The sequence below is a fragment of the Melitaea cinxia genome, chromosome 21, assembly GCF_905220565.1.
Source record: "Melitaea cinxia chromosome 21, ilMelCinx1.1, whole genome shotgun sequence".
Taxonomy (NCBI): Eukaryota; Metazoa; Arthropoda; class Insecta; order Lepidoptera; family Nymphalidae; genus Melitaea; species Melitaea cinxia.
The window spans coordinates 7,889,987-7,899,414 of record NC_059414.1 but is presented as its reverse complement, the minus strand read 5'-3'; the positions used below and the strand labels follow the sequence as shown (position 1 = coordinate 7,899,414).

Sequence of the window (9,428 nt, the reverse complement as noted above, 5' to 3'; positions counted from 1 at the left end):
CGACGCTGCAAGTTGTGCGGCTTCGTCGCCTTGACGTAACACAAAATACAATAGGCGAGCCAATTTTAAGCTAGATAACTTATAGAAAACAAGAAAAAATTCGATAATATGATAAAACTTTGAAATGACTGAAAAAAAGATAAGAAAAAAGTAAGGAAGTGTGATTATTACTTTAGAAACACTGCACTGTTAAACTGTTAACTGTTTTTGCTGCACTTGTTTATCATGTAATTTTTTTCTGTAAATAAATAAGTAAATAACGACAGTTATTTGATCCATGATGAAACTCATTTAAACCGATTAATTCTAAAATTATAGAATAATAAGTAAGTATATAAGTAAGTAATACCTACTTAACAACAAAATTATAATCCATATAACATTAATAATAATTACCATTAACTACCAATAATTACCACTAATAAAGCCAATCGTGGCACTAGTTGTACAAATGTATTTTCAGGTCTAACGTTGAGTTCAAAGCTTAAGTGGAACATCCTTTTTTCATCCCCAGCTCCCCTATTCTGTCCCGTTGAATACTTAGTTAGGAAAGCTAGGCAACTTTGTGAAAATTGTACGAAAGTAGAAAACAAGACATTTCAACGATCCTGTGACGTATCTAGCAGATACAGGATTATGATATTATTCTTTGTTAAAATTGGATTCCATTTTATTTATGGAACATTTCACTCGCTATTTGTAAATCTAAAATTTTTAGCATCTTAATATTGAGAAACAGTTCCTAAGGGCTTCTTTCTCCTACTGTTAAAGTCTATTTGCAACACATGTGCAGAATAAAATTCATACACAACCGATGAAACAGACCCTAAGTGTTACCAACATTAAAAACAGGTTGTTGTATTTATTCATAAACAAAAACATAAAATCAACACAAATACTTTTACTCACGGACTAATTTATAATTACAATATGTTTAAATATAGTTGTGACTCGGTACTTAAATTAGAGTGGCTCAATTGAACGAATAATTCAGAGTAAATATGAAGTAGACAGGGTAGTGACTTTACAACGTAATGGAGTCGTAATCAGAGTGAAAGCAGTTTAATCAGGCGACAGTCGGCTTGGGGAGCTAATGCAATTACCAAATACGACACCGACCTTACGTTACTTGAGTTCAACTACGCTAATTACTTGGGCTAATACATTAGCAAATATGCTTTTTTTTTTCATTAGTCGTATCGTTAGCTTGTGGAGGCCTATGTCCAGCAGTGGACTGCAGTGGGCTGAAATGATGAGGATGAATGATGTAAAATAAAACTTTAGTTTAGTCGTGTAAAAATATATAAAACTTTTTAGTAGTTATATTTGTTTAATATAAAAATTAATTGTAGCAACAAACAAAAAAAAATCCAATTTTCATTACAATAATTCGGGTTATGTACGGAGAAGTCGGAGGTATGTGCGTTTATATACATTTCGGCTTTATTTATATGTATACTTAATTACCTACATTTGGCAATTCAGCCTATAACATCCCACAGCTGGGCATAGGCCTCTTTTCCCATATAGAAGAAGGATCAGAGCTTAATCCTCCACACTGCACTACGGGTTGACGGGCGATGTTCCTTATTATGAGTAACGATCACTATCAAGTGTCATACATAATAAATGGGACCGATAGCTTAACTTACTCTCCGAGGCACGGTGGAGAAGCCCACAAGGACAGACAACGAAACCGAAATAAATGCTTGTATAAACACAAATATCTATTCCGAGCGGGAATCGAACCCCTGACAGCAGCTATTTAGGCACCACCGACACGGCACCCGCATTACACCAGAGCGGTCGTCATCTACATTTAAATTAAAGTTATTTTTATATCATAAACTAATAACTAAGGTACCTAAACTTTGGATACTATCAAGGGTCGTTTATATAAACTCCCCGTACATTATATGTATATTCATATAAATGAACAAAACATCACAAATCTCGTAACTCTATATAAGTGAAAGATTACATTCTAATGTTTTTTAACAAAATGACAACTGAAAATATACATAGATCACACATATATAATGTATGTATTAATTTTAATTCATTTCATGTCATTTCATTTAAATAATGTTAACAAATCTATAATATATATAAATAAAAATAATTCGCCGAAATGTATGTATAACTTTTTAACATTTTAATGTCTGCAAAAGTCATATGACAGTCTTACGAAAATACAAAAAATCTAGAACAAGAAATGTCTTATTAAGGTCACCAACAGAAATACATGAGCTGTTTTAAAAAATATAAAAGAAAAAATTCATTTTTTTTAATCTACTAATAATGTTATAAATCAGCAGAAAATAAACAAAACAAAAAAAAAACTTTGTTAAACAATCTAATTTGAGGAATCACTGGCTCGAATTGAAAAATTCTTTTATTGTTAGTGTTAGATTATATCGACGACAGCTGCGAGGCAGGTTCGAGCAAGCTTCATAACAACACGCTTCGATCAACAGGAGCGAAAGATCAATGAAAGGTTTTGCATTTAATCCCTTTTGCAAAAAAATCCTATTATGCCTTAATTATATATATATATATATATATATATATATATATGTCAGATATTAATAAGGAAGAAGGTATACTTTTCGGCTTGAAGGTATATTTCTCTCGTTCATCGTTTCAGAGTACTCACTCAGTCTACTGTGGGCATAAGTGGGTAATGTTGACACAAGTAAACACAATTAATGATATCACCAAATTATTATAACACAGGAATCAGTTAACAGAAAGGTAACGCAGTACGGAAGACGGGTAGTTATTAGTTAAGGGGGCGAAGACTAACTTCTTAGCATTCGATGGATTCACGGTTCACCGTGCAGGTACCGAGTCCATCGTGTGGCAGAGGGAGTAACTCAGAGCAGTGCCTAGGACTTGCGACCCAGGTGTAGGTTTAAGGAGATCTCCTTTGAGATGCGCATCAACGCTCACCTTCACTGCTCGAGTTATCCGCCATAATATGTAACTATTAATTCGTATGCACAAATTAATTATTGAATGAGTCTAGGTTAAGCTACTAGCAGGATACAACAAATGTATCGTGCCAAGCCAGAGCCAAGACTACCTTAGCCGAGGTGACACCGTTCGTTTTAAACACGTCAGAACAATTCGAGTAATATAATAACTGAGGGTAGGTCACAGAACACTATTACTCCTACCGGAGAAGAATATCAACTCCCTACAACAAAAGTTTACTACTGCCATCTATTATCTGCCCCTAGCTATTATAACCGCATAAACAAAGCGCGGGATTTTTCAAATTTATGCGGTAAATTTAAATCTTAAATCTTTCATGGGATTTATATTTTATAAAGGTACTCATTTCAGTTGATAGAAAAACTTAAAAAGTAAGTAGTAGGTACTTGCAGTTTTATTTTTGGCACTATTTACCTTTTAAATTTTTATTACAACTGAAAATCCACATTTGAAATGAAAACAAAAAAATAAAGAAACAATATGTATTTATTGAAATTATTTAACATTTTCCATGAAAAGTAACAAAAGTCAAACATTAAATTGCAACATAAATAATGTTAATTTTTTTTAGGTATAGTTCACAAAATATACCTCAAAAATATTATAGTTCAATATTCACATAGGAGCACACTCCTAGGTGGAGACTGAAGACATACATCGTAAAATATGAACCGGTGATAGCTGCAAGCAAATTAATACCTGTGGCCTTTATTGTTTGTACAAAAAGTTGATCATCTAGTTATTTTTAAGGATCAGATACAATGGGTTTTGTAAGGAAAAACAGATTATTTAGGTTGCAACTGAGCATAGTATTTTAACTGTAATGCTTTCCTTTTCATTCCTTGCATATGATAATTATGAATAACTAACAATGTAGCCTAAGAAACATCCTCATCATAGATATCATCACATAACACATGCTTATAGTACTTTTTCTTTAGCCTACTTACTTACTATGGGAGGTTTCTAGCAAAGTTATTAAAAAATATTTATTTATTTATTTAATTTTGAGGAACAACAACAGCTAAAATACTTTTAAAAATACACAATTTACATAGAAACATAAAGCTAATAACAGTTCCCCACATATAGAACAGCAAATAAAACAGGATAAATATACCAGTTAATAAATGAAAAACATCTTTTTCTGAATTATAAAATATTATGCCTATATTAAAATATTGTCTGACTTAAAGAGTGATGTTACTTTATATATATAAAAGAAATATCACACAATAGATTGCGACACCGTTGTACGCCATTATAATTTTTTAAATTAGTTCAGTAGATTATTAAAGAGCTTACAACCTCAAACTTAACTACTTGTGTAAAATAATTTTCATTTTACGCTTTAAAGAAGATGCAGAAGCTTCTTCTGCAAAAGATCTGTTTTTTAAAATGCAGAATCTTTTCATGCATATAAAAATCACACAATTTATAATTTTTCCAATATTTTCATCTTTGTGTGCTATGCACGGTTCAACAAAGTCAAAAGGAACAATAGTTATAATGTGTTCAAAAATTCTTTTCTTTATCATTTTTATATAGGCATTATCTTTTAAAAAAATATTAATAACTGATGCACAAAGCTCTATACATGAAATAAAATCTTTGTGTGCATAATTCAAAGCTTGAGAATCAGTTTCATATTCTCGATTTGATACAAAAAGGTGAATTATTTCTATGCCATCACTTACAAATATTTTTCTACATATTTCACAATTATTAACTGGTAATTTTTTAAGTATAAATCCCGCGACATAGGCACATGCCTGTATTTCAGGATGGTTTGTATTTATTGCTTCATCAACATCAAAATACAGAGCTGATGTTGAAGTTGATGAAGCACTAACAACTGAGTCATAATTTGTTTGCTGTTTTGGCTGCGAAACTGAGAGCAAGGTATTAAAATTGTTGATTATAACATTGTTATCAGTTTCGCAGTTCCCAGTGGTTCCCATGTGAGACAAATTACTTAAAATAGCAGTTTTAAGCCCTGCAACAAATTGCCCACATGTAGGGTTTGTATTTGAACCACAGTTCCCACGAATGCATCCAAAAAGGTTTTCCAGTGCATCCTGTTGGAGCCTCCTTGTAGCCAGACTCTTAATATTGGGGTAGGTGACTATCGAACGATGTGCTAGGTGGCGCGTCGATCACCCCACTACTCTAACAGCTAATAATTGACAACTGACATTATCTGAATACACCCAAGTCAAACACTTGACGTTCCGTATTCATACTCTGCGACATATATATATATATATATATATATATATATATATATATATATAGTATTTTTAAAAATCAATATAAATAATGACCCACAAAGAATCAAAAGATACACTATATACTAATATAGACTACTTATATTGTTTAGAAACAGATACCATTTTTGAATTTTAATGAGCGCAATAAAAACCTTTATTTTTCTTTTTAAATTACAAGTTAACTGAATATAAAAGGTTTATAAAATATATATTTATTTCATTTACATTGTTTACATATACTTTTTCGAAACCAAGATTTCAACAAGATAAAAATTTAGATGTTTTGTACAATATACGCTACATTGTAATATCTTTTATTCAATCTAAGCATTTTAATTGATTTTTAAGATGTAAATAAGGGAAATATTAAATCAGCTCTTACTGGCGCCTCGAACACAAATCGGATCGCACCACCTGAATATTAACATGTGGAAAATCAGGCAATCAGAGCCGAGATTACGCTTATATAACAAACGAAATTGGCTGAAAAAGTGTATATTTATATAAAATATTCATATAAATATATAATATATCTGTATTTGATTCTCATTCGTTTTAAAAAAAAAACTTTATTAATAATTTCTTATATAAGATTGTTACCAACAATATTACTGTTTAGCAAACAAATGAAAAAATGTATTTTTAAGCATAGATAGTTGGTATAACATAGGTGTGCATTTTATACGAATATTCGCTAAAGTCATTGTTCAAAGCAATATTAATCAACGCCAATTGACTAATTCGATTAATAAAATTAATTAACTAATATCGCTATAACAATTGTGAGAATTAGGTACGTACAAGTTCTAAATAAAACTTGTATTAAATGATCTAAAAAAATAAAATAGCGTTACATAGAGATAAAAAAATATATTTCCAATTTTTTTTTTTTTTTTGTTAAATAATAGAACTATTAAAGCGGATTAACAAAAAACTAGTACTTAAAACCGCATTTGTTCACTTTAAAAGTAGGGCGCCTAAGTTCTGTGGTCGTTAATAGAAATCTCTTTATTCAATAGAAAGCGTTTATTTTTTATGGCGCCATAAAAGAGTTATTACTTTAAACGATAACCGACTATTTATAACACTCGCGTCGCTCTCGCTGTAGCCTCAGGGTTTGAGCTAACACATTTTCTACTTTCACGTAAATAATGATACTACTTATTTTACCCAGCTGAGTCACAGATTGCAGCATCTGAACCTTCAAAGGGTCTGTAAAAGTTTTACTGTATCATTTATAATAAATAAATGTAATAGTTACTATTATTCATTTGGATTAAACATCAGCTTTAATTGAAATAAATTGATTAATTTATTTAATTATTTATTGAAATAAAATTATTAATTATTTTTAATACTTTACTTTTATTTTAATAAAATAATAATAATTTTATTATTTATTTAATTATATTTGATTTAATGTGTAATTTATGAATAATAATTATTACAAATAACGAGTGATAAATTTATCACAAAATTATTCGTATTAGACGAAGTCTTGAGAACTGGACAGGTGGAGTAGCAATCGGAGGCTTGAAAATCTCCAACTTACGTTATGCGGATGATACCACCCTATTCGCGACTAGTATCTGCCATATGGAAGAACGTCTCCAAAGAATGGATTCCATAAGTCGAGAATTCGGCCTCAAGATCAACCACAGCAAGACTAAAGTCATGATTATCGACCGAATTAACAACAACTCGCCAGAAGTGACACAAATAGTGAACTGTGAGGTGGTGCAATCCTATGTCTATAAAAGAGCGTTGATCTCGAACAACGGAGGTTGTATAAACGAAATCAAAGGACGCATGGTGATATCCAGATCAGCTATGGATAAGCTGCAAAAAATATGGAGGAATCGAACATCACCAAGACCACTCAAGAGTCGACTAGTTAGAGCGCTAGTATTCTCGCTGTACCTCTACGCTTCCTAGACGTGGACCCTGCGAGAAAGTAGGAAGAAGAAAATAGACGTTCTCAAGATGTGGTGCTGGAGAAAAATGTTGAGAGTGTCCTGGAATCAATTTCGGACCAACAAGTCCATTCTGCAAAAACTCGGCATCAAGCAGAGTCTATCTTCCATCGTACAGGCTCGAATTCTCACTTTCTTTGGTCACGTGATTAGACGTGACAATGTCTCCATCGAACGTCGTCGTCCAAGTAAAAGTAGAAGAAACCAGACCTTGCGGCAGATCGCCTATGGGATGGCCGGACCAAGTAAAGGCTGCAGTGGACGTTTCATTGTATGTGTGCTCCCGAAAAGCAGCTGTCAGGGAAGAATGGAGACGGATCGTCAAGCGTGTGACTGGGAAGTGATAAGTGACCACGACCGCTTTGACAAGAGCGTAACGAAAGAAAGATGATGAAGTTATAAGGGGGTTAATAACATGTATGGCAAAACAACGTTTGCGATGTCAGCTAGTATATATATATATATATATATATATATATATATATATATAGCTGTGCTCGCGACTTTGTCCGCGTGGAATAGTGACTTTGGACAGCATTTTTTCGATATATCTATCTTCTGGTTTATTTTGGATATCGGAATAGCTATAATATTTTATCTCTTGTAGCAAACTTATAAAATATTCACATTAATCTTACATATTTCAACATTCTTCAAACTTCCATCCTCTATTCCCTATTGTTATTTTACACCCTTGAGGATTTGGATTACAATCCTCTCGTTCAATCCGCTCTAAAAATGTTGACACTTCCATACAACTTTTCATCACCACCTTTCAACCTGTAACGTATATTTTTATTCTTCGTTCATTCTCTTAACAATTATTTCGTTCGTCGAGTTGCTATTCTTCATGCTAGGCGTTTCGCTAATGGCGTGTGTTGTGTAGGCGGCGATTGGTGGGGTTCGCGGTGTAGATTGGGCTCAGCTATATAAGCGCTGGCGCTGTGCGGCTCCTTCCTTTTCCTTGGTCTTCAGCCTCGATCAGGTTCAGGGTGCGATTTTGTTGGGTGAGTTGTTAAACACTTTTATTTAATTTTAATTACTAACTCACTTTTGTTTTAATTGCGAATATGTGTGTTAGATTAATTTTATTTGCTCTTAAGTTTATTGTTTTATTAAATTAAATTACTGTAAAATGTTAGGATGTGCTTGTCTTTATGGGCCAATTCCGTGTCAACCCAGAGACGTTGGGGGTTGACTACGGAAGGGCTTACTTTCTGGTGTGATCTTCCAGGGTCCTTGGCGTGGCGGACACGTGTGGTGCCGTTGTTGCCGGTGATACCACGTGGCAGGATTTAGTGGATTGGCTGCCAGGACCCCAACATCTACGATAAAGAACTGCTCAACTTCTTCGGATCAGCATCGGGATTCTTCCCTCTGGCCGAGCACAATTTTTATGACCCCGGCTGACCTCGTAATGGAGATGGAGTCGTGAACTTTGGACTACTGAACTCGAGAGACTGGCGAGAAATCGTCCAGGGAGTTTCTGCGGAGCCACGTGTCACGGAGACCTGCTATGATAAGTGACCACTGTTATCCTTCACCCACGCGTCAGAAATAATTCGAACCCACAGTGTAGTTTAAATTAGATTAATCAAAAATGTATTTCGGTCCATAGTGTAAACTTTAAAATAATTTCGGGTTGTGTTAAACTTGTTCGTTTAATCCATAAAAGGAAGGAAAAATTGTTTGTTCATTCTAATTTGTATTAGGGTTGAAATTATGTTACCTTGTATTAAAGTACTTTCTGCATTAGTCTAATTTAATTTTGTTCTCCAATCCAATCTGATCGCTAACTTTTTTTAATATATATTTACCTCTCTGTGATTGAGTTCGTTGCGTCAAAAAAGAATTAATATTCTCTTATTCTATGCTCCTTTAATTTAATTACTTTACATATATTTATTACATATTTTTTAACGCGCGTCAAACCTTATACCCCTTTTTCGGCATTAAAAAGTAGCCTATGTCCTTTCTCAGCTCTAGACTATCTGTGTACCAAATCTTAATAGATAATAATGCATTGTAATCTATATATATATATTTACGAGAGATTACGATGCATTATTTGGACACCTCCTTACCATCTATAGAACATACATTTTAAATTAAACCATAGGACTTTCATACAAACTTCTAACCCCGTTCCAAATCCGTTCTTAGTGGATGTCTACGTCCTATAAAGAAC

At 33.0% G+C, this 9,428-nt stretch overlaps 1 long non-coding RNA gene across 1 annotated transcript; it reads left to right on the top strand.

Annotated features, from left to right (window-relative positions):
• Positions 1-8,165: 8,165 nt before the first annotated feature.
• Positions 8,166-8,995, top strand: LOC123664091. Its single transcript, XR_006744769.1, has 2 exons — positions 8,166-8,247; positions 8,475-8,995. It is a non-coding gene; the product is annotated as an uncharacterized LOC123664091 (long non-coding RNA).
• The last annotated feature ends 433 nt before the right edge of the window (positions 8,996-9,428 follow it).